The following is a 27,014-nucleotide window of genomic DNA, read 5'->3' as shown; positions in this document are numbered from 1 at the left end:
TCGGGCTCGGGTCTTATGCCGCGAGGCTGCCCACTACCGACTAAACCCTCATTTTTGGCCTGCATGGCGCCGAATTTTTTGATACTGCTATGATTGCGCTAATGGTAAGCGTACAACTGTACCTTTGGTACTGTATCAGTTGGTTTGGTTGCTTTTGTCACATACTAAATATTTATTAAGAATTGCTAGATCAGCAGATATTTAAAGTCGAATTGTTAATATTTCTTGGCACTGTGTAGTAATTAATGAGGAGAGTGATGAAGATTAATTTGAAGTATTTGAAATATAAATTGCTAATATGTTTTATAATTGTATTTTCTGTATTTGAATGTTCATTTGGTTTTTTTAATCAATAAAATATTGCACCAAGTAGTTTAAATATGAAATTATTAAAAAAAAATCAGTTTAAAAATTCTTTCTTAATGTTACATTAAACCAAAAAAATTAAAATAATTCTTGAGTACAGAGGTGCATGAGAAGCACATCTGTAAAAATTGGATGCATATTATCACATGCCCATTAAAAAAATAATTTAAATTATCTTTTTTTTGTTAAAAATCGGGTTTTAATTTGGGGATCATGACGAAAGCGTTATTTTATTGCTTTTACTCGTAAGTATTTACTTGTAAGTATTGCCATAAATTAATTTTAATTTTTACTATAAAAAAAAATAAATAAATAAATAAATAAAATAAAATAAAAACTAAAAAATGGATTTTTATATTATTAGGTACTCGTAAAATGTAAGAGATTTAGAGTTGAAATTTGAATTAAATTTTGTTTGATACTAAATTCATCTCTTACAGTGCCGATTGAAAGCTCGGTGGGAGCATGCTTATCCGGCTATATGCCCTTTGTTAAAAAAAATTAATAATGACCAGAACTTTGCTTAAAACTAATTAAAATAAACATATTTATTTGCGCTACATAATAAAAAGTAAGAAAATTAAGTAAAAGTGATTCAGAATTATTTAATTGAATTGAATTGAATTTAAAAAAATGGTCTAAAACTGATTCTGAAATAAATGGTCCCAATTCTTTTTTTTTTCCAATTCTTATATATCACTATTTATATCACTATTTTACGGGGGCCGTTCTAACTTCGCGAATCTAGCACGGCACTTTTCCCTTTAAAAGTACTAAAACTCATTGAAAATAATTATTTTTTTAAGAGTTTTAGATAATTTTAATTAAAATTTATATGTACGTACATTTTCAAATTAATATTTTGTTATTTACAATTTTTAAATAAAGAGTTATGCTAAATTAGTAGCAAAATAATTGTGCTGAGTATCTATTAATACATAATAACGTTACTTGTTCAACAACAGTTCGTGACTTATTATTTAGATAATAGATAGATATGTAGCGCGTACCGATAATATTAACAAATATAATTATAGATGTTAATATTGGTTTTCATTTCGTGTCAATAACATAATTGCCGCATGCAGTCACGATATCGATACAATTATTTTATTATAGTCTTTCGTTTTCTCTCTTTCTCATTTTTTTTTCTTTTCTTTTTCGTCTTCTATCTTATTCTTTCTCGCTGTTTGCATACGTAGAATGCGAATTGTGAAGGAATTTTTTCGGATATTCTATGAATCTTCAAAACCACGATTTTCTGCACGTTACTCTTCGTATCTCCATTCTTTCGCAAGACGTAGGTAAGAACGATATTAGATTTACCCGGAAAGCGGACCTTTTCACGTAACCTATACCCGGAAAAACTTGCGTAGAAAACGATAAACGACGCGTCACGGCGTGTTTCGCGATATCAATCCGATCGTCGTGAGCGAGATGTGTGCGAAATATATTTCTCGAAATAGATTATCGGTTTAGCGACGCGGAAAATAAAAACGTTGAAGCATGTTGTCACAAATGCCCCGGCCCTCGTATTCCGTTTAAATGGAATAAAATATCAAATGCGCAAATCAGCAAACGAGATTCGATATTATTGTAAATTACACACGTACAATGGTTTTATTTATCACGAATAAATCATTGCACACGATCTTTCATCGCGTTTGATACAGATATTTATTTATTTTTAAAAGAGGTACGCGCTTCACGCAATATAATTTTTCTCTCCTTCTCGTTTTTTTTTTCTTTTTTTTTTACGGAATTAAATCTCCCTGCGATATCTTAAATTATATCGTAAGATACTTTCAACAAAATAAAATAGGAATATCGAAAAGCGAATATGAATCGATGACAAAGAGACTTTCGCGGGGATACATTTTCATATATCGTGCCGCGTAAGAAATTTCCGTATATTCCGATAATCCGTTCCTTCGTCGTCACGTAGAAAACGTGTACCGACGTTATCATATACGCGGCCATGTTCCTAATGGAAAGTTTTCTTTTTCCCTTGGACTGTATTTTTCGTCGTTGAGACGCGCCGCATCCTACCTCGAATTTCATCACGGTGTATCTCGTATTTTGCGCGCTTTCGCATGTACATATACATGAGCGTCCGCAAAACTCTGCGCCGTGATATCGGTTTCTTTCCTGAATCTAGAAATCCCTGATTCGTTTCGCTCGCTACATTGTCGTTCGTCAGGCTACAGTAAAATCCCTTATCTGGTTTCCCGACCGCGTTTTAAGGTATCAAAATAGCTTCCACAGATTGCGCTCCTTTCACGATATTCGTTGCCGCGCGCGCGGGATGAGTTATAAAGAGTGTATGCTTTATGCGCCATAAAAAAATCTATAGCTGGTATAATATTTGCGGCTTAGATAAAGTGAAAGATTCACGTGCAGTTTAAATGTAGTTAAAATTTCGAAGCTTTTGTTAGACTATATTTATGACGATTAACATATGTAATAATATATTTTTATATATTGAAACCTTTTCTATCAGAGGTAATATTAATTAAAATCTAGAATTATAACACGGTTATTAGGATCTACAAAAAAAAAACTTGTATTTCTAAAAATACTTTTGAATTTTTACACACAAAAAGTAAATATAAATACAAGTTTAGTAATAACAAGAGCTATTGATATTGATTCTATAAATCTATTAAAAAAATATTCACCATTACGTTTTCTTTTACGTTTTCTTTTACGGGGGTTTTTTTTTTCTTTTTTTTTTTTTTCTTGTATGTTATTTTAAAATAGTTTCGTTCTGTCGTTTATATCTAGGAAGATTTTTTATTCGTATAAAATTTATTGTTTCCCAAGATTACACAACTTCTACTTTTCATTCGCTAAAGCAAAATTATAATTAAATCATCTGCATGCACCGAATAAATTTGCCCTACAGCTGCTGTATCGCCGTCAGCTGTTTCATCCTTTGTACCAACTTCTACTCGAGACTCTTTTACTTCAACTTCATACAAATGCTCTCTTATAAGAACATAAATATTAAAAAAATATATATTTAGCATATTTATACGATTTTTGTTCGGATTATTACGAAATAGATTTAGTTATTTGTGTTATTACGATTGAGTCTTTCTGCATTCAGCGCTCTCGGTTATTTCCGCGTTCGATTAACGAATGAGAATATAAAGAAATATATACACCGCTGTACAATTCTATTTTTCCCCGGTGTTGTGTAAAAACAAAACTAAAAACCATTTCAAATCTTTTCTCCTCGTAATATACGATGTACGTTTAAAAAAAATGTTATATCTCTTAAATTGAAATTTTAACGAAAGTCTTTTGCGAAACACGATCGTTTTCCATTTTCTTTGCGCGTTTATTTCTTTTTGTGAGACGTATATTTTAATTTACGTATCAATTATTGCGATGTCTTATGTAATATTTTAAAATTCAACTCAAAATATTTTATATATGCGCGTCGGTCATTCGGAATGTACGGCAATATGCCAACGTGAAATACGATCGCACACACAGCGAAAAGGCTAAGCGATCACACGGCATACTTCATTCGGCACTCTCGATATTGACTTACCCATGCGAGTTGTGTTTTTTTTTTTAACATAAAAAAGAGATATAAAAATACTTATATAGAAAATCACAGATCAGAGCCTTTACGGATTAATATATAAAAATCTAAAAGACAGAAAAGTCGCGCTATAGAATAGACTTTTAGATGAAGTAAATAGAACTTTGATGAAAGAAAAAAAAAAAAAAAAACTTGCCTTACAATTTTAACAATATAATTATAAAATTCTTGTGCGTATAATTTTAAATATATCGTAAATAATTTTTTTCTGCATATTTTTCTATCGGATCGTTCGTGAAAATTTATTCTTTTGGGTGTTAAAGTGGGGGAGGACATTTATCTCGTTCAGATATTATCTTCTTTATGATTCAATCTTAATTCATTTACGTGCGAGATTCCGATGAGAGTACGCGCGATAGTGCCGAGCATATGGTCAATCATTGAGAATCAGACTGCTCGCGCGGAGGATAGCGCTGATTGGTCCGTCGTCGCCGGTTGGGTGACGCGGCTCGTGGCTTTCGGCTCGCCGAGCTCGAGTCGGCTCGCTCAGTCGTACTCCAACCGCGCATCGGACAGGGTGGCGTGCTACCCTCTCTCGCGATTTCGCGGCTCCTTTGTGTGCGTGTGCGCATACGTCAGCTTGCCATGCGAGACGTACCACGTTGCACGTCCCGGAGCGTTGTGCTTCGAATGCGTTAATAGGTATGACTCGTGAAAGTGAGTCCACATACGATATTTTAAATCACTGCGTTTTATAAATACCGCGATTTTAAACTGTGTCACCGATGTTTTTTTTGGGGGGGGGGGAAGGGAAGAGGATCGGAATCGAATTCGAGAGATATCGAGACCTGCCAATACGTTGTTCAGAGTCATAAATTATTCGTCAGAATAGTTGACGTATAACACAATCCGTGTAATCGCGTGCCGCTTCGAGCTGTCAGCCCAAAACCATCGCTCGTTTAAATGGAAGAACGCGGCGAGACTCGTCGTTTTCGTGCTCGTACCTATCCTCGAAGCTCGCAGCCGTCCTCAATATTCACTGCCGCATAAACGTACGACGGCACGATCGAGCGGATGAAAAATCCGATAAAGGCGGATCGTTTTCCATTTGGGGAGGAATCGTCGCGACAGCGCGGAGAACGCCGAGACGCGAAAAAGGTCCACTTGACCCCGCGAGGTCGATCGCGGCGTGAACTCCTGGCGCGTTCTCTTTCAAAAGACTATTGTACGAGTTCGTCATCTACGCGTCGCCGATCGCTGGCGATCAAATGTACCCTGACTGACGTTCAAAGGGATATTATATAGGGCGGTGTTAGATGCTCCAGTCGACGTTCGTAATTCGCACGCGTACGGATGTCTTCTCGCGTGTACGAGAATCTTTTTCGGCGGATGTGCGCACGGGAGAGATAGATCGCCTTCGACATAATCTGGCGTTGACGTGACCCAGCCTAACTTTTGCTCGAACTCTACCTGGTCTTCGTCCACCCCCGTCATCTCCCTGAGCTTATCGTGTGTGTGAGTGTGTATAACGGCGCGCGCGCGACCATCCTTCCAAACTGTGTCTCGTCGGATGGGGTGTAACTTTACGCATTAGCTGAGGGGTGAGTAATATACCATACTTTACTATAACAAACTTTATCTTAACATTGATTTTCTTATTACTTTTTTTTTTTGCTCTTTACCGTTATATTTCCCTTATAGTCGCCTCTTCTTTTATATCAAAGAAAATACTAAAATAAAGGGAATGGCGGAGATAGCAAAGGATTAAAGATGAATATTTCAAACATGCCGTCCGCTTCAGAAATATACGAGGCGATGAGACCGTTAACTAAATTACATGCAGATCAACTCCGAGAAATCTCATGATTGAAAGCATAAGTAATAGCTAAAAATGTATTTACTAGTTCAAAGCTCTGTATGACGCTGAGACGCTTCTTTACTGGTGATAGTTAAATATTCATGTACGAGATATATACCTATACTACGACAAGTACAACTGAATATTTATAGATGTTCGAGATAAAAGGTTCAAAGACTATATTTCTATAATATATATTCCATGCCCTTTAAATTTCGCCATCGAAAAATTATACGCGCCGAACAAATAAACCGGAGGATTCCCAAGTCGTATTTCATAATTTGGCACGTGCTGGGCGATAGGCGTACAATGAGCTACGCGAACCGCCGTGAATTTTGGTTACAAACAGTTTAATAAATAAATTGAAATATAAATAATCTAAAGCGAAATTGCATACCGAATATCCTATAATGGTACCGCGGGACAAAAACAGTTATTTTCATTTTTGTATGGCAAACACTTTTCTAACTTGAATTAACTTGGCTCTGCCTGTTCTCGCTGTCCCCTTTATTCTAAATTAAAACAAACGTTCTCATGCCGCTGCGCTGTACACCGTCGCGAGCGTACTTTTATCTTTTTCGGCCAAAATTTAATTTACAACGAAATAAAATGAAATCAAAATGGGCGATGTTAATCAAGATTTCAAAAACGCTTTGAAATATTAATCGTAAAAAAAAAATTCTCTGAAAAATTTAATAACACGCGCACGCGTTCGAGATTTAATTAAGATAGCAACAAATTATAACTATTGTAGCATCATTACGTTGCGCCGCGCGTAAAACTTCTGCGGAAGAGCCATTGGCCGATAATTTCTTCGGCGCGCTACTTTAAAATATACAGGTTGTCCCAAACCAAGGTTACTTTTTTAAAATGGTAGGTAGGATAATTTTGACATTTTGCTCAAAGAAACAAATATGATAAAAACATTTTTCCACATTAAAAATGTATTTGATTAATATTTATATCATATTAAATTAAATTTAATATACTGTTACTCTCTCAATAATTAATTTTTATTTTATTTTATTCTTCTTTTTTTGGGTTTAAAATTCTTCTTCTTTTTTTGGGTTTAAAATTTACTGTGCACGCGTGTTGATGTATTATGTTGTAAAATGAACAATATGTCAAAACTTACAAAAAAGGTCGTGTCCAATCTTTAGTAGTAACCACTGTACAAGAACGATGACGCGACACTTCACGTTCGTTGGATGACAATAAACGTACCGGCTTGTTCCTGAAGTGAAGCGTGCACAGCACAAAATAGAGAAAGCGGAAGAGAAAAGCGCTTATCCCAGGAGCGATCCCGGTCGCACGTGACAAGGACACTCTCGTCGGTCGCGTTGCGGTCACAATTTCCAAACTCACGCGACTACCCACACCCTCCCTTCGGCCCACCCCTCGCGAGAGTCCCTTATTTAGGAGGAAGTGCTGTCCCTTCCCACGGGGGCATCAATTTCTCGAGCACGCGCGATGTACCGCAACGTTTACGCGGAAATTCCGTGCAGCGCTCTCGCAACTAACCTGTCCCCAGGAGCCTGTACTGTAAGACGTATCTCAATCTTCGCGACGCGGGTGACCGTTTCTTCCTCGCGTTAACCTATTTTTCCAATATCTGCTTTATTACCAAGTGCCAATAATGATATAGGCGGCTGCATCGATATCGATTATTTTATTACCGGCGATTAACGCGCAGCATCTTCCGAACAATATTAGGTCGTTACTCACCGACTAATACACACGCGTGTCGTACCCAGATTTTTCGATATTATTGGTTAAATGCCTGCTCGCAAATAGCTTTTTTTACTAACACTTTAATTACGTTGGACAAATAATTTTTTATTACATTTTCTCATACATAACGTTCTCACAAAGCTACCTCCGAGAAGTATTAATTGAATAATAAATTTTTACATTTCGTTGTTATGACGTAAAAAGTCATACCGTTCAAGCAAGACTTTCCCAACTTTATATTTTCTGTACACAAAATATTTGGGTCGTTTGGAAAGTCATTTTGTTTTTTTTAATAATTAAAAAATTATTTTTTTGCACCCAACTTCACACTTAAGCCATATAATTTTTATATGCTTTGAGAGCTCATATAGTAAGGCTTGTGTGTGAAAAATTCCAATATACTATATTACTATATTACTGTATTTAATTATTATTATTTTTTAATTATTAAAAAAAATGAAATGACTTTCCGAACGACTCAATAGAGGTAATTCTTCTTCATTTTAGTTTATTTAGAATTTGGAAATTTGCCTTTATTAAAATACATAAATAATTTTTTATAAGAGAAAGAGGGAACTTTTTCGAGATCGCCAGCACGAGCAGACAAATAAATAACCAGGCTCTTTTGCTTGCTTTACTTTATTAAATAATATAACCACGGCAAATGAGATTATGTGAATGCGAGATAATTCTTTTCTACGAAATTAGTTATCGCATATCGATAAAACCGGTTGTGCCCTTTCGAGAAAGAATTTCTCTTTCGCACGACGATCTCGTGTCTGTTACTTTCGACCAGCGACGAAGATATTGGCGCGGTTTCTAGTTGGCTACAGCGAAACTCACGTTGGGGTTACACGCCACATGGCCTCGGGCGCTATTGCAGGAATACTTAAAAGGGGTGGCTAAAGTATGCGCGTCCTTGGTCGGGGGGTTAAACACACGAGCTGTTGCGACGTCGTCGCGCCCGTCGCCGTGTCGTCTCGCATACGGATTTTCAATAACGCCTGCCTGGATCTCCGCCGGTATTAGAAAGAAAAGCAGGCGAGCGAAACGCGCCCCTGCAGAAAACGCGTCGGTACGATCGAACGTTCACACGCGCCGATTCTATTTCGGTCCTCGGAATTTTCCCATCCAATGTCGTTTAATATTAAAAATCGTGAGGTAAATAACTCAGCGTATTATTAAAAAGAACTATACAAGGTGTTTCAAACCAAGATTACTTTTTTAAAATGATAGGTAGGACTTGTCGAAATGAGACATAAAGTCCTTTATTATTTTTCAAAATTTGCAACCGTAGCGCGTAGCGAGCGAGACAAAAAGACAACGCGCATTGTCGCTTCATTTTGCTCGCGTGTCGTCGCATTGCCTCGCTCGCGCGTTGTCTCCTTGTCTCGCTCACTACGCGCTAGTTCCGTCTATCCTCTCTAAGCGATACTAGCCGCTGTCTATCGCGCACTCGCTCAGTCTGCGCTTCTTTGTCGATCGCACGCGTTTACATTTTAATTTTATAGTTTAAAGGTTGTTATTTTTTGAGAAATTTTCGCGACAAAAATATCAAATTAGGATAGATCTTTGTTTTTTTTTCTCTCTCTTTCTATTGTGGAGAACTACATTTTTCCAATTTTTACTTTGAAAGTTACTTGACATTGATTTACAAAATTATATTGAAGTATTATATTAATACTAGTATTAATATTGTATTTTTGTAATTTTGTATTTTTTGTAATCCTTTTTCTTTTAATGCAATAAATTAAAGTATTATATTAATAGATTAATTTATTGCATTAAAAGAAAAAGGGTTAACATTATTAAATAATATTATTGAAATATCTGACATAATTTAGATAATATCGATTCGCAAAGAGGCAGCGCGCTAATGTTAATACGATAGAATTTCAAGTCGAATACATCTGCATACGGAATCCCGAGCGACGAAATACGATATTCGAAACGTCTAGGCACGGTAAAGAGTTAAACTGCGTGGAGATTAATTACGTCCGCAAAGGACGCTCGGCGGCAAAAAGTTGCGGTTTTCAGAGAAATAATATATCCGCCCACGCTTTATTTAAAGGTCCGCCGAACCGCGGTGGATCCGGTATTTCGTCGGCATACGGCGCCGAAAATAGTCGGTCGTTTTTGAACGTCTTTCCGCGGGCCGTTTAGAAGTAACCTAGCGGAGAAAGATGAGGGAGGGTAACGCCGGCGCTAATTGGTTAATGTCCGTCATTACTATACTCGCCGGCGCGGGAGGCGAAGAGAATTAAAACCGCCGGCTATCAGCCGAGGGGGAAGGAAGAGTTGGGAGAGGAAAAAAAAAAAAAAAAGAAGAAAGGGAAAAAAAGCTTCTCTGGTATCTTTTTAGTAAGGTTGTTGCGGTTTTATTTGCCCGACCGCTTTAAAGATGTAAAAGATACAGGGTGTCCCACTCCATTATGACAAACTCTCCGAGTTAGATAGGTCTCGTGGATATAAATCAATAAGTTCTATGCCATTTTGTACAATTTTTAACCATTATTAAAAAAATAATTAAAATGTGTAACTTAAAAACGACAAGGAAACTGCGGACGTGTGAGCGCGACAGACGAATGGCGCCGTCGTCTGTCGTGCTCACTCACGCGTAGCTTTCTTGTCGCTTTTGCGCTAGATAAATTAATTTTTTTTTCAATAACTATCGTGAATTTTTGCAAAACGGTAAAGAACTTATTAATTTGTGTTCACGAGACCTATTTAACTCTGAGAATTTGTCAATATGGGGTGGGACACCCTGTATATCATTGTGTCTCGCGGAAAAAAAATATCATTCTTCTTTATTCATTAGAATAAATGTGAAACAATTATAAAGCCGGCAAAATTATATTTGCCGCTTTGATGTTAATCGTACGCGCGTTCTTTCTCGCACGATTGTCGGATTTGCTCGTCTAGGGGTCTCGTTTAGGTCATGCAAGGAACTTATCGTGAATACATCCCTTGGCCTCGAAGCACGTGATTCCGCAATTAGCAGTGGTCGACGTTTACTTTGGCGACAAAGGGAACCGTCTTCCTTCATTATTCGGAAAAAAAGTTTGTTTTAGACCTAAGGAAAAGACTTTCCATTCCGCTCGCAATTAAATTAAATTTCCAAAGTACACTCGACGTAATTTTTACATGTTTCGAATTTGATCATATTGAAATTACCTCTAATACACGTTTACGTACGTTGCATTATTAAATTTCATTTGCAGAACTTAGCTATGTTGAACTACGTTAATTAATTTCTACAAGCAATTTTGTAATTTACGTAATACGAGTAGTAAATCGATGATCAGCTTACCGAGAGTTCCGTTGTTTGAATTGTATGCGTATTTACTGAATATTACAGTAATTACGCTTTTATATGCCAGGACGAACTTAATACGCGTGCATGCAAAATGTATGCGGCGGAATTCAAAATTGCGGTTCGCCGCGACTTAACTGAAGATTACGAAATAATGAGAGTAGTACCTAGAGCACGCATTCTTCTTAAAAAAAAAGGGGGAAAAAAAAAGAAAAAAACGTAGAATTTTAAAGCACGGTACGATTATGGTCTTACTATTGCGTCATAAATATTGTTATGCATTAAACTTATCTTAACATATTGCGCCTGGGGGTCTTTCAAATTTTTGCAACGCCTTTTTCCTGGATATTCTCCAAACGTGACTACAAATATAAAGCGTTATCGAGCCTGCTTTCGAATTTTGCGTATAAGTGCACGATTCTAGACGATCGGCAACCATGATTCGATTCTCGCACGTAGAAAGTATGAGAAATTGAAAGATTCTAGATAAGGCGCCGCGGTGCTCGCCACCGACATGTAAGTTCGTAGTCACGTGAGGCCGAATGACTAACACCCCGTCTTTACTACACGAGAATACACTTATGCGTCGGAGCATTCATTTTCCGCTATCGTGAGCCGTACTTTTCGCGCAAGTGGCTTTTGAGATTGAAAAATTCTAGATAAAATGTTAAACTGTACATTTACGTCTTCGAGCGAACGTTCGTCGAAGACGACGCCTGATTTTTTTTCTCTATCGATACAATAATTGAAACGTGCAGCTGCGATAGGAATTTAATCATCAATATGCTACGTGCGGGTAATGATTAGTTCAAGGCGTTGTTACGAATTAATTAATTATGAAATGCGTAACCGCGATTAATAACGAGCACATACATACTCCGGACGATAGTACATTTTACATTTATTTATTAGCGAAACATTTGAGCGATGCGAACAAAATTTCATATATTATTGTAGTTAACAAGCAGCAAATATTTTGACCAATAACATCGCTATTCGTAAGAATGACATCAAATATTAATCCATCGTTATTTATGGGAAATTAATAGCATACCGACATCAGAAATATGGAATGCGAAGTTATGAATTCCTTTCTCGCGTTTTCCGCTCCCAATGTGAATTTATTCGCCGCGTAGCCGTGCTTAATTCGTTGGTAATTACATCTGCGCTCGCGTACATTCTTCGCTTTGAAATTTCATCGTAAGCGCACAGCCATCCGCCAGCCATCCGCGAAACAATTTCATATTTTCAATGTTAAACTCGGAGTGAATACCAATATCGCGAAAATTTCTCGCGACGTACCGTTGCCCCGGCCACGGCCCCCGACGACCCATTTGCATAGTACGACCGCCAGCGTAACGGCATTTTCGCGCGACGTTTTTATTAGGCCGGCTGGGAATTTCTTTTCCGCCGTTTGGCGAGGTCCCCGAATTGCCACGCGTTTGCCATTCGCGAATCTGGCAGCATTTGCTTCCGCGGAGCGAAAAGGGAAAGACTTTTGTCGCGGTTGACGCCATTAGCGTGTGCCATAGTAGGTAGACGACTGCATTTACAACTGGCCGTACGAAAGCAACCTGTGTACATTTCGAGACGGCGAGTGCACTTAAAATTTCCATTTACTTGCTGCACGCAGCCATTCGTATCGGCGCGAACGCATCCTCGCACGGGAGAGATTGCCGGCCAAATAAAATCTACTATCTCGTCGCGCTATTATTACGAGCAAGAAAGAAGAATACGCGTAAAAGTGTTTTCAAGTATAATGGTAGCACTTGACCGAGATATAGAAATTCACCGAGGATGCTGTTGGGTGGGGACAGTATTGGGGGCAAAAAATATTGCTAACGAATTCGAAAGATTTTTTAAACGCTTAATTATTAAACGCAATTAAATTAATTTAAAGTAAATATTGGAATTATTTTTATAATCGCGTATTAAAGCGCTCTTTGTCGGATTAAAATTTTTTTTTGTTTTAAATAATGCCGGTGGAATAATCATATACAGGGTGTCCCATCCCATCTTGACAAACTCTCCGAGTTAGATAGATCTCGTGGATACAAGTCAATAAGTTCTATGCTATTTTGTACAATTTTCAATCATTATTAAAAAAATAATTAAAATGTGTAACTTAAAAACAACAAGGAAGCTGCGGGCGTGTGAGCGCGACAGACGAATGGCGCCGTCGTCTGTCGCGCTCACTCACGCGTAGCTTTCTTGTCGCTTTTGCGCTAAAGAAATTAATTTTTTTCTCTATAACTATCGTGAATTTTGCAAAACGGCAAAGAACTTATTAATTTGTGTCCACGAAACCTATCTAACTCTGAGAGTTTGTCAATATGGAGTGGGACACCCTGTATAATGAAAGAATTTTTCGTTTTACTTGCATTTATAAATACAATTCCGCGCAGCGGAATAAATTTTTACATCTCTAAATTGCGGTGCATCGAAATCGTTATCGCTGCATAAAACCGTTGTATCTAATTGCATAAATGAAATTTTTATTTCATATTTATTGTTCTGCCGAGTAAAAATTATCAGATTGGTTCGCAATTAGATACAACGGTTTTATGCAGCGATAACGGTTTCGATGCACCGCAATTTAGAAGAGAATTTGTGCCAACGATCTCTTATTGTTTATGTTCGAAACTAGTTAGCGCGCGCTGTAGGTATACTCGTTTGACGGCGGACAGGAAGGGTAGACGAAGTCAGTAAACTAGGTAAGCTAAACTGACAATCATAGCTTTAAAAGCACCGTGCAGCTGAAACTTTTGCCTAGGATTCCAATCCGTAGAAATTAGTCGGTTAGACCAAAACTTGTCGAAGTTTCGTATCACGCTGCACTCCGTTCCTTGATTTGGCACGTGAGAAGATTTTAACGGATATCGTAGCAAAGCGCAGAGCGTACGTGAACGCTCGTACGAATCGAACGAGTGTAAAAACATAAAAGAGTTTCCTCAGAGGCCAGATAGAGGTGCGATTATCAGTCATCATTTTGCTGACTGCTATACATTTTTTTTCCTTCCCTTTCTTTTACTCCTCCATTTTCTGTTTAATTTATTCGGGTGATCAATGTATTACACGGTATCTAACGAAAAATTACAATGCCTATCGTGCTTGAAGCTTTACCGCGTTTTAACGTCATCGCGCAAGCCAATATTATACGCGATATAAACGGTGCTACCTGACCAATTTGGTACAGAAGCGGAATGGAAGTAAAAAATGCCGTGGACCGCTTGAGAATTTCGGTCGTGGCAAAGTGCGCCGTGGACGCGTTTTATTTTACACGGCGGACATGCCATATCAGCGCGGAAAGTGGAACACGCTCTCGCATAGCCGTTCCTAGGTCAGACATTTTCCCGTGCCTTTGCAGCTTTTTCTCCGTTTTGCGTTCCTCTTTTCTTCCTTTGTTCGTTTTATATATATATATATTCTTTTTTTATTATTTTTTATTTTTTTACATACCTAGAGAAGCGCAAATATTTTACGCGAACTGATACCAGCGCAGCATACACATGCTCTTGCGCTATAAATGATAGCGAGAGCATATTTTGCCGAGACGCCGCTTCTCTTTCGCAATCGGATATAATACTGAGAAATAGGAAGCTCGTTTTAGATACATTGAAAATAAATTTCTCTGTTATTTTACCGTCGTTTTGACGTAATATTTATAAAAAAAAACTTTTCCAACGATGACTAAAAAAATGCCTCGCGCAAATGAGATACGTTATCGAACGTTGAAATATATTTGGAAGAAGAGAGAGAGATACACGAAATTAGTTGACGTCCATAAATTGAATATAGCTATTATTGTTACACCGTGCAAATTGTTAATTCCCTCCCCGGTGGCAATCGAAGTAACATCATGATTGATTACCTTGGACATGACGTGTCACGCATATCGCTCGATAAACGATGCACAGTTATAATAAATTTCTGCGGCTACGTTCGATCAGCAACAGCGTTCTATTCGACCCTCGGTCTTTGCTATCGTTTTGTGCATAAATCGCATCGCGAGGCAAATAAAGATTCTGCATGGATAACGCTGCGCGTTCACGATTCAGCGGCATGAATGATAGCGCGAAAAACCGGGATGCGAGTCAGGGTTCGCCTCGAAACGTTTCGCCACTTTCTCATGGAGCGGATAAATAGCTGCTAGTTCGTTCGAACGAAATTTTTGTAAGTCTTATTCTTTGGGATGACAATGGTCGTGCTTACAACTTAATGATAACTTGATGGTCATATCTTTTGATGCATTTTAATGCATCAAAAGGTATGACCATCAAGTTATCATTAAGTTAAGCCGAACCATTTCGAGCCAATATCGTAAAAGAGAGTCGACATCTTTGTCGCACTTAAATTTTTAAAGCCTTTCAATGATAGATTGAATACTCGCTTTTATTCGCTGAATGGTCCTAATGGAACATTTGGTCCGCTCGTCTTCACTTTCCTGTTCTCTATTACGTATGACAATCGACAGCTTGCAAACCCGCATGAGGACATTTAATTTCTCATTCGGTCCTCTTTCATTAACAACGAGAGTCGCAGGTACAATAGAGTAGAAAATTATACATATAATTAAAATCTTTGCGATAAATTTGAATTATATGCAGTATATTATTAAGAGTTAAAAAAAGAAAAAAAAAGGAAACATTCTGCGCGTATTAATAATTGTTAATAATTCTTCTAACCGTTTATAAAATTACACATTGAAACTGCTTTGTGCATTCTAATCATAATTTATTATGATGTCAATTATAAATCTTTTCTCAGCGTAATATTTTTACGTATTTCTCTACGAGGTGCTCGTAAAATTATTTCTCTGTTATCATAAATTCATATCCCACAATATGCTATTTTTCTTAACAAAGCCGCCCGGATGTAGAGCTTACACGGTTGCTCGCACGCGCGAGAGTTATGGTTAAGCAACCGAGGTGGTAAGGCCGGATCGCGGGCCAACGAAGTAAATTTACGCTGATGAGAAAATTTCACGTGTATTCGATCGATGAGGAAAAATAAAATGTAGTTTTCATAAACTTTTTTTCTTGGATAAAATCGATTGTTATCGCAAATGTGCGCGCCGTGGTTGTAATTATAGTAAATTAAGCAGGCCGATGCGGGCGGTATTTTCCGTTTGAAGAGCTGACGCCGTTTGTACGTCGAGCGAAGTAGTAAATAAATTAATTCACCGATTTGCATACGCGCACGCAATGTGTAACTTTATTTAACGCGTTATTTAATTACGATATTAATTTACTCGATTTCTCTAGCATACGAGTTTGAATGGTAAATGCTTAAGTGTCGGCGGTACTTTAGCAGATCGATTAATTTGTAGACAATTATTTTATACATTCGGGCAGTAATTATTTCTTAATTCCGCTGGTTATCGCGCGGTAAGCTGCTCCAGGCGTAATTTGATATTTTTCCGCGGCGTCATCCGAGCAGATTCGTATCATTCGAATGATTTACAGAATTCGAGGCATTCAATTTTTCTTTCAAAGTCTGGGGCTATTAAACCAAATATCGATTCGCGGTTGTTCAGGCTAAACGGCCCAATACGAGGTTTGCAGGAATCGCTCGGGGCAACGGCCGGATTGGGACACAAGTGAATAATACAGTACATGGGATGTTGCCCATACTTCAGTCGCTAACGAACCTTTTCGGACTAAGGAAGGTCTATTACGCGATAAATCATACCAGGCGCAAAGAGCGTTATTTGTTTGCATGCAGTCAATAACTTCGTAAATCGTGCTCGGCAATTATTTTGGAAACGAATTATTGGAAAATAAAATAATTTTCGTATAAAATAATAAATCAATATATCTTTTAAAAAAATTAAGATAAATTTAATTAAAAATAGAGGTAAAAAAAATTTGAAAACATAATTTTAATTTTATTACGTTACATTATATTTATCTTATATTTTGAAAATTATATTTGATTTGCTTATTAGAAGTACAATGCAGTATATGAGAATAGATTATAAATAATAACGAAAAAAACATTATTTTTTTTAATTATTGGTATTAATTTCACAAAGAGCATACATTGATCTATACGTATAATTAGATAATATAATCTTTGCCGATTTAAAATCGAAATTCTAATACCAAGAACGTTACAAGTATTTATTCCCTAACTAATTTAATTTGCTAATTGCTAAGCACGTGCCTTACTTTCCTAAAATAGAAATCATTCTCTTTCGCGCGACTTAAACGCAACGGTAGAATCTTTTTTTAAAATTAATCCATTACCATGTGGTGGCGCGCGTTGTACGGTTACGGTACATTAACTATAAAGAGTGAGCAGTGCGTCCTTTTTCCGTGCGTCTTTCACCCTTTCTCTCAGTTTATTTTCCTCCTGCGTCTCCCTTTATTGTGTTATTTATGTGCTTAATACCAGCTTAAGCGAAGTGGCTCAACCTTTCTCGTAATCTGTCGCTTTTTTTCCTCCGTATTTTTCCTCGCGCGCAATACAGATACGTAGGCGGCTTATTTTGTTCTTGACGGCTTCGTAATCCCGCGATTTTCCTTGCGGAAGAAACCTGATGTGCGAAGTAAAAACGTAGACGTAAGAATAATCCGCGGTGAGGAGACGGGACGAATTAATCGCGCTCGATGTACCTCTAATTGTCACGTAGCGCACGGCCGATTCGCGCAAGTGGGCTTGTCCGACATCGAATCGGACATATCGACTAGCTCTGCGAGTGGCGGCGCGGCCAGAAAAATCATGATTTAAACGACCGGAACTACTTCCTACGCCCTCCGCCGTCTCCGCGATTCGTTGAGCTCCCCAACTTTTCCCCCTCGGCTCTCATACATTTTGTTCTCCCTATTCTTTATTATTCCTAAAAAGGGAAATATGAAATTATCTTCTTATAAATCAATGCACCTGACACCTACATATTTAGGTCTCCTTTCGTATCTACATTTATATGTGCATCTGTATTCGCACATTTTTATTTCTTAATACGTTCAAAACGTTAATTTTTGCATACTACAGATTAATTAAATTATTATAATAATATTAGCATGTTTTAGTCATACAATTTTTCTAGTTCCTCTGTTGTTACAAGTATAATGGTCTCTTTTAAAATACCCTAATATTATGCATTACGTAAATTGCATATTCATATATTTAAAAACTGCAATTATAAGTAACCATAACCATTAATATTCTCGTTTATGAAATTATAAATATAAAATGCTATACAAATAAGTAAAAATTGATAACGAAAATAATGCAGCAATAAAAATAAATGCTGATTATAAATGTCCACGCAGCTTCCTTTCTTTTTTTTTTATCAAAAGTATTTTATTTTATATTTCCGTTTTATTCATAAAATAAAGTTCTTACTGAACGCATTATACAGTTTTGATGTTGGGTTTATATAGTTTCCTTTAAAGTTCTTTTCCATTATGTGAACTGCTAGATACAATTTTTAACTCGTTAGAGCTTATTGTTCGAAAACTTCGATACTGGATATTGACGTATAATAAAAAATATTACAGTGTAAAAGTTTTAATAGTAAAAATAGCAACACTTGTATTTCGATAATTGATAACATTTAAAGCAATACATTTTTATTCGTTATTAATAAAAATTTTATACGTATTCTGTTTTATAGCAGTTAGCCACCATTGTTAACTATCACTAGCTTTGTTTTAATTTCCATAAATGTAATATTTAAAATAACAATTATTCACTTCTATAAACTTTCGGAGTATCTGTCGTGTTTGCATTAATAAATATCAGAATAAAAATCATTTCTACACAAAATTACATTAAAAACACGACATTGTTAGTTTTTGCAAAACAGTAATAACATAGAAAAGTTTTTCTTTAATTTTTTTTTTTTTTTTTAATGTATCATAAAAAAATATTAAAATTTTTACATAATACTTTTTATCCTTGCCAAACAATAACTGTCAGAACAATTATATGTATATGTGTAATACCTAATCTATTTCCTAAAAACGAAGCTGGAAAAATTTCATAGAAGATTAGCCACTGTCACCATTGCTACGTTATTCTCTGTGAACGCGATTTACGCTCATGATTTGCCCGTAAAATTTCATATCCAAGCTATCGACAGCTTCCTCTTAGGATATTCCGTATTCCCGCGTCAGATACTACTTCCGGTCCTCGTACGACCCGACAATTCGCGTTGGATTCGATTCGTTCCCCGATGTAAGTCCGCGGCTGACCTCACTTTCCGCCAAAAGTCTCAAACGTAATATGCGAATTCGACGCGATTATTCATAGTCGGAGACAGATAATCGATATTACGTCAGGTAGACGGGTGGCGGTCGGTACGAAGTCTCGCCGACGACGTCGCGTCGGGATTCCAACGTCGGAGTATTACGAAAATCGATAATCGTCGAACAGGTGCGGCTAGACGGTAGCGTCGTGCCGACGTTTGAATTATTCCCACCAGCGGGGATGATCGACATTTGACGCGGTTTCAAGATCGGCCATTCTTTCGGTCTGCGCGCTCGATGTTTGATTAAACCCGCGGCACGTGTCGCGAAATACACGGCGAAAGAAACTCTCGCGCGCGGTAATTGAAGACGTTAAGTCGATATCCACCTATCATTCTCGTATTAAAACGTAATGGTTAATAAAAAGCGCGATAAAGCTGCTAACGCGCTCGTAAAATGCACCGCGAGCTACCCTCGAAATTTCGAAATTCACGCCGAGAGCTTTTCATTTTTTCGCGAAACTCGCCGCGATATAAGCGCGCGCGAAGAAATTCAGCGGCGTAACTTAAAGACACTGAATTTCTTCGTTCCATACGACACGTACCATCACGCGCCATTGTTAGCAGAGCTGTAATTCATTCCCGCAGAAGGAGCAATTAAATATTGTCGGATGGTACGCTGCCATATTTCAGTTCGCTTGACAAACGTTTTCCGGCGAGCATAAGGCAAGTGGAGAACCGGAGTTTCTTGCATTTGTCAAGATTGCGAACGTTCATTCGTCTTGTTGTTTGCCGTGCCGTCTCGTCGTCACGTCGGCTGAAAACACCGGCGAAATTATATTTTATCGAGCCTGCACAAACGCCTTGCAGGAAAGAGGCGACGCGGATCACAATGGAATCTGTCCTAGATAAAACTACCGACTTTTTAAAATGAAATTTATGCAGCCATAAGTCGAGGATTTTCTGGATATACCGAAAATAATTTCACTCCCCTAATTAATTCCCGAGAGTAAAAAAAATGGGCAAACGCATCAAATATCCGTTTACGAAAGTTTACATAAAACGTTAGCTTGTGTATAACCACGCGATGCATTCGAAAGAATTGTTTCAAAAATATAAGCGATAATTCTCTCTCTCACAATTAACAAGCAATAATTTAAAATCTACTTAATAATTAATTCGATAAACGTTTTCTTCAATCAGTTTCACCTTACACATAATTATTTTACTTATGTTAGCTGGAAACGCTAAGCTGAAAGTTTCTACATAATTTCGCTTGTGTTTAATTACTTCAATGTTGGTTTAATGCGTATTTCATAAACAGATTTCTTGCCCCCCCTTGCCTCCCTCTCAGGCGTCTTGTATCGCCTTTCGCGGTACCTACTGGCAAAGTAATATAACTTCCCGGTGTAATTATAATTAGATGTGATACGCCAACAGGTTACAACGAGTTGCATTACTCCATTATTCAAAGGGAAGCCCTTCGCGTGATATAAATGTGACATTTCTAGATGCATTCTCAATTGCACAATCAACGCCTCGCGCATCGACGGAAATTATCGTGGGAGCGACAATTACAAGTTTCTGCTTTGATAGGATGCATTGTGTACGCACACACGCTCGGCGTACGTTGTCACCATAATTATTACTAAACAACGCCGGTTCTCGCTATTGCCGGTGCGACGGGCTGGGGCAACAATGCCACGTCAAAGCGATGTCAAAATATTAGCCGGTATTGCGTTTGAGTGCAATGATCACCTATGCAGCGGGAACAAGGTTCCCCATTGCAAATGATGACAGTAACTTGCGTCAGAGCGTCAGCGAGAAATGTAGGAAAATTAATCGAGGAAATATACGCGGGGCTAATCGCGCCGTCCGCGAGGCCGGTACGGTACAAAATTTCGATAAATCATAGGCGACGATGCGGGGTATGCAGAGAATAAAACCGACTCGTCAATAGCACAGAGAAATTAATGTTAAACCGAGTAAACGAATCAGCGACCGGGCTGTTCCGCAATATCCACGATGGACAAAATAATTCAGTAAATTGGCTAATCGATTAATCCGTTCAGCAAGTTAACCGGTTAACCGCACAACGCCGGATATATCGAGCGGTGTGCAGATGGCTAATTGTAAGCTAAGCTACTGGCAAAGTTCCGGCTTTAAATATCTGCACGTGTATCGGCGCACCGTGTGCATATGTTACGCGTTGATGTACGTGGAAAACGACGGTGTTATTATCGTTAACCGACGTGCCTGCACGGTTGTAATCCGTCAGTGCGTTGCAGCTGACGCGTGGATATGACGAATTCCCCGAGCGCAAGCTCGGACAATCTAGCCGGACCAGTAACATCGAAATTTCGGCCTCCGATCCAAATAGCGTGCAATTAAAAAGAAAATACGCAATCAATCTTATTACTCGTTACTTATTGTTTTTATCACGATTCGCGTGTCTTCATTTATCATAACGTGAATACTGATTCGTAAATTATTATGTATTAATTTATATTTTTTAATTCAAAATTATATAACTTCGCTGAACGATAACGAGCAGTTGGGGCGCGCCTGCCTCGAAAGAATTTTTGAAAAATTTAAATTTATTGAATCGAAATATATCACTATAAATCCGGTATTCGTTTTCCGCTGGAAATAGTTCTAACAGGATATCGGTATTACATGTATGTCATAACCGCGGACAAGCATCGAATTGGCGGTGTTATAATTATCGTTAAACAAGCCGGTTCACGTGATTGTAAACCGTACGGGCGTCGCGCAGCTGTCGCAGCGAACCGACGATTCCGCACCTGCGGGCAAAGCTTGCGCGTCAAAGCCCTGGTGAAGTATTACCTTGTGCATTCGAGTGCAATGATTACCGATGCAACGGAGCGAGACGGCCTCGCTTTGGAAAATTTTGACGGAGTGCTGCCACGAACGCCAGTAAAAGCTCTGGAAAAATGGATAGTGATGGAGAGACCGTTACGGGTGGGTATAAATTCAGTTTGCCCCGCGAACTGAATTTCATCATATTAAAGTTTCGTACGAGCGCGGACCCAGTATGACGAGTATCACGCAAATATTTTTGACGAAAAAAAAAAAAAAGCCGAAGCTCGTAGCTGCCGTTCCATATCAACGACTTGTCCGCCGAACAATCCTAATTTACCTTTTTCCTCCAGCGGCTTGCGACAGTAAAGCAGTATTAAGCACCGCATATCGACAAACTGATAAAGAAATTGGAAAATTTGCGCCGGCGTTGACAAATTTTTCAAATATCTCTGTCTTCATTTGTCGCGTCAGCCACGTACAAATGTAAAAAAATTTTTTTAGACAAAGAAATCCAGTTACTCTTCATTATAAACAGTCGCGTATATAAATGATTAAGATAGACGTGTTAGATGTTATCGCCAAAAATATTGTCAAAGTGAATATTTCTCAAGCTGTACATAGCGCGCTCAAATTAGACTGTGCCTTAAAAGGTAACAAATGGTTCTAAGCGAAACCGCTCGGCAATTATTGTTGAGAAATGCTGATTACCCTATTGAACGAGAACCTCCAGTATGGCTAGAAGCTCGGAATATCTATTATCTCCTTGGAAAATTCCTCCTTTAGACAAGTTACGGCATTTTTCTAAAGAATGTACGCTTAAGTATTGATCGTTAAATTCATTCCGAAAGTATTCGCATAGCCAATGATAAATTTTCCTCCTATAATCTGGGAGAATCATAATTTTACGAGCGTTTCATTGGTATGAACGTGTCATATAATGCATATATATTAATTCTTCAAAATTATCCGCGAATAAAGCTGAAACGTGGTGCACGCGTTACGTGATATCGAAACGCATAAATGCACCGTCGGGGAATTACAGGAACACATCCCCCTTCCTCCCCCGAATTTATATTTCGTTAAATTTTAATCGGCATAAAATCTATTAAGGCTAATTAATCAATAATCGTAACATTAATTCACGCGATCTCGGTTATCGGCCGCGAAACCGATCGATCCCGCGTTACCCGGCTAATTATAAGTAAGTTACTTATGCAGATTTACACGCGAGGTGATTAGCACGCTATCGAACAATTTCATCTTCTTCGATGCACGGTTCGACGGCGCGACGTGCGCGAGGTGCATTTCCAATAGTACGAGAAGCGATTAACGCGCCGAAAGACGTTGACGATGCCGCGAGAAGAGCAGAGGAGGTATCGGTCCCGTTAAGTAGCATTTAATTGAACGACCTATTCCTCAGTACACGGCAGCAGTTATAGCGCCGTGGAGCAGCCTTGGGTCGACTATTACTAAGAATTTAATTATAATTAAACGAGAAGCAACGTAATATCGGCAAGCTCATCGGTTTTCAGCGTAGGCATTCGCGGGTAATCATACAGTGAAAAGTATAAGTGTCGTCTTGTTACAATAACAGCAAATGGCACTTTTTTAAAAGATAATCCTACTTATGGAAAGAATCTGCATTAGTGTTATTCAGTTTTAAGTTAAGATTTAATTAAAACGTCAAGGTATATATATCTACCGTACCTCGCCGGTAAAACTATTTCCTCGCCTCGAAAGGAGGCCTTTAAGAAATCACGTCTGGGGTGAGCACGGGGAAAAACGTACGTCGCATAGTCTTTTGGGAGGTGAGCGGAAGAAAGAAAGAATTAAGAATTTTATTTTTAATGTACTTTTTGTATGTAATGTAATGTATTTTTAATTTTATGTACAAATATTGTTCATACAATTTTAACGCTTTCAACACTTTTATATACATTCGTGTCGATATAGAGCAATCATTTTATAAAAAAAACATGTTATAAAAAAAATACTGAAAAGAAGTTTTATGAAAGTCGCCGCCGTTCTCGTAGTATTTTGCTTCAAGATTATTTTTCGCGCTCCACGTCGAGGCCCCTCCTTTTTGTTGTTTACGTCAACGATCATCGAAGTTGTTATCGACGATTTCTGATTTCGTGATTTAGCAGAACTCAGTCTCGTTGCGCACAGCTTTCTGAACGGAATGCTCAGAAATAGACGTCGAAATGTAAACGCCCGACGGAATTCGATTCTCTCATTCTCGCGCGCGTACGGCACAATTTTCTCGCCAATCGCAGCCACCGGCTGCGGGGGACGATGAATTCGTCGAAAGATCGATCGAACATATCCCGTCCTTCGCGCTCGTTCTTTGAATTGAGATTACAGCCGCTTTTCATGCCATCGGATAAAGACAAAGAGCGCGAGGCAGTGAAAAAAGATGGGGTAGCCGCGGATCGTGCGGAATCTCGGTTCCCGAACGAAGCTGGAGACATCGATTCGCACCGGCTTGATACTCGACAAAAGGTGAGGAATTCCTTACCGTCGCTTTTAACCGTCGCTTGCCGCACTCCGTTTCGCATTTGCTCGCTCTACCTTTCTGTGGGGAAAAAGGGCCTTGGAACCGTAAAGAATGTCGTGTTCCTGGCAATCGTCCGAATATCTCTGTGTATATAGAAGCGTTGAGGTACAAACGTCGGAAAAGCGGCATTCGAGTTATTCCAATATTCAGAGATAGATGTATATAACTACATCTCGAGTTTCTCTCCCCTCGCTCTTAAGCATTTATTTCCTTCTCTCTTTCTCTCTCTCTCTCTCTCTTTTCTGCGTTTCACTCTCACTGGTTTTACGTTGTGGTTCTTTTCTCGTTCCTACCGGTATTCCGAGTTATCCTTTATATTCAACGACTACGTCTTTATCTGAAGTTGCTACGCAACTTTTCTTCTATCTGCCGGGAAACAGTCTGGCAGATCGTTTTTATTGTGTTCGACCTCTGGATCTAAAAAGCGATGAGCTCTTGTTCGTACCATCGGGATTCATATACGGACAAATGGCAAGATAATATTTTTTTATTCACGAATAAAATTTTTACGCGATATCTAGGCGAACGTGGAACTTGAATACATACATTTAATTTTTTTTATTTTTTTATTTTAATTTACTTTACGTTAAATTAAATTAACTCTTTTAATTTTTAGTTTGGATTTTATATTTTATAGTCGATTTGATATTATTTTTAAATGACAAAGAATATCACAAAGTTCGTAAAAATGTATTTTAGGTATTTTGTTATATAATGTAGAGCATTTTTATTTAAAGTCAGTAACGAGAGAAATTAATATTCGTAGACGAAAGTTACGATATTCTTAAATTATCGACGATTACTTTACACACGACCATAAATCTCTTCAATTATTGATCCTGTAAAAAGATATACGAATATTTGTAGGTCGATCTAACCAACAAGCAACCGTTTCATGCTCCACTTGCGGTAAATCATCAGCGACTTATAGTACGTAAGCTCTTGGTTCTTTATCACCCATAAACACGCAGATTTATCTTGACAGTGAAATATCGTTGTGACATCGTGACGACTAGTTGCTTCGCAGTCTTCTTAATAAATAAAATTGCCAGTCGTAACCTTAGCTTTGAGTAATCGATCCGCTTCTATTTCCTGCTTACCTCGTTTACCACGAGATATCGACATGAAAATCTCGATGATATTTAGTAAAATGATAGCGGAACATTTTTTGAAAGAAGAGACGAGCTCTTCCGGTCAACTTTTTTCATGGTTATTTCTAAAAATCTCAGATAATAATTTTGCTAAGTTTATTCACTTCTTCGTCGTTTCTTATGATTTCTTCGACCGTACCATATTGCCCACCGTTATTTCTACCTCTGCCTACTTGCTAATTTTAATCCTATGTAGACGCCTCTTTTTCGTACCGGGACGGAATAATTTAAAAGCTCATTAGCTCTGCCATTTCTTAAGTTCCCGCATAAAGTTGGCGGTAGGTCTTGAGAGTGTAGATTTCGCCTCCCCCGCCGTATTTTCTCTTCCTTCCTTACGATCGAACCACCTTAGAATCTAGCTAGGAATCGTAGTGGTCGTGTCGGTGGCGACGCTGATGGTGATGGCGGTAGGAGTGGCTCGCGAAGAGCGAATAGTGTAAGGGAGTGTTTGGGGGGAGTTGCGCTTCGGGGTGTTGGTCCTGGTTATATAGCCGTAGCCTGGTCTCCACCACATTGGTTTGTCGAGCCATTAATCGGAACAGCTTTATACCTAGAGATTTATATTGGATTAGATTGCGAGGTTGTGGCGATGGTTTAGTTTGAAGGCCCTTTGCTTCTTCTCTTCCCCCTTTTCTGGTTAACTGTCGTCTCACCTTAATGAACGCCATCCTGTACGATTCTTCTCGGCTTACTGATAATCTTTTATCGCGATGTTTATAACGTTTATTCTGAGCAGCGTCGTATCGAAAAGAAATCATATCGACGTTTGCATTCTTAGGTATCGTATTCGTCGTTGTTTCTCTGGCAGGGTTTTACACGAAATTAAAATTATATAAATAAAAATTATTTTATAAGCGTAATAGTAATTTATTATAGAAAAAAGAAAAATTAAGATATGCGGGAATTACAATGATATTTCGTTCGTTTAATTCCGTTCCGAGGACCAACCAGCACCTTCATCGACCTGAACGCCTATTTTTGAACTTTCTCGTTATCCTGACGGTATCTAAGCTCGCGTGCGGTTGCCTCCGGAAAATCAATACTTGATCGTGCATGTAAAAATTTCTCATGTTATTAATGAAATAATCCGCCGAGATAAAACAATTAAAAAAGAAACATTGCAGTAGCGAGAACGCGCGGAAATTTATCAAAGACTTATTGTAATAAATAATGCATATTATTATGTGCTTTTTTTACTTTCTGCGTTGCATCGTTTGTCTCGCTTTGGTTTGCCACATAATAAAATTTTAATGCACTTTAAGCCAAAATCGCGAGCTTCGTATTGGCATCTCTCGAAAGATAAGATTTAATAAATCCGAAGATGAAAGGAAACTCATCATATCGAAGAAGCGCCGGAGCTTCTCGTGGGATGATGTTTGATGCATTACAGCGGATCAGAGTTCGCTGAACAAACTATTTCGGTTCTTAAAGTCCCTTGAGGAGCTCTCATGATTTATCGATAGGTCAA

The 27,014-nt window shown here is 38.1% G+C and overlaps 1 protein-coding gene across 2 annotated transcripts in view; it reads left to right on the top strand.

Moving 5' to 3' along the window:
- Ddr (discoidin domain-containing receptor 2) overlaps nt 1–27,014 on the top strand; it is a 235,906-nt gene that overhangs the window by 74,888 nt on the left and 134,004 nt on the right. Inside the window, exon 1 of one of the 2 annotated variants that reach the window (XM_070662542.1) lies at nt 4,102–5,520. The exons of the other annotated variant lie outside the window; for it this stretch is intronic. The gene's annotated coding sequence lies outside the window, so the exon portion shown is untranslated. Of the gene's footprint in view, nt 1–4,101; nt 5,521–27,014 lie in introns of those variants that run through there. 2 annotated transcript variants of the gene reach the window in all.

The sequence above is a fragment of the Cardiocondyla obscurior genome, linkage group LG10, assembly GCF_019399895.1.
Source record: "Cardiocondyla obscurior isolate alpha-2009 linkage group LG10, Cobs3.1, whole genome shotgun sequence".
NCBI lineage: Eukaryota > Metazoa > Arthropoda > Insecta > Hymenoptera > Formicidae > Cardiocondyla > Cardiocondyla obscurior.
This window is presented reverse-complemented; position numbering and strand designations above follow the sequence as displayed.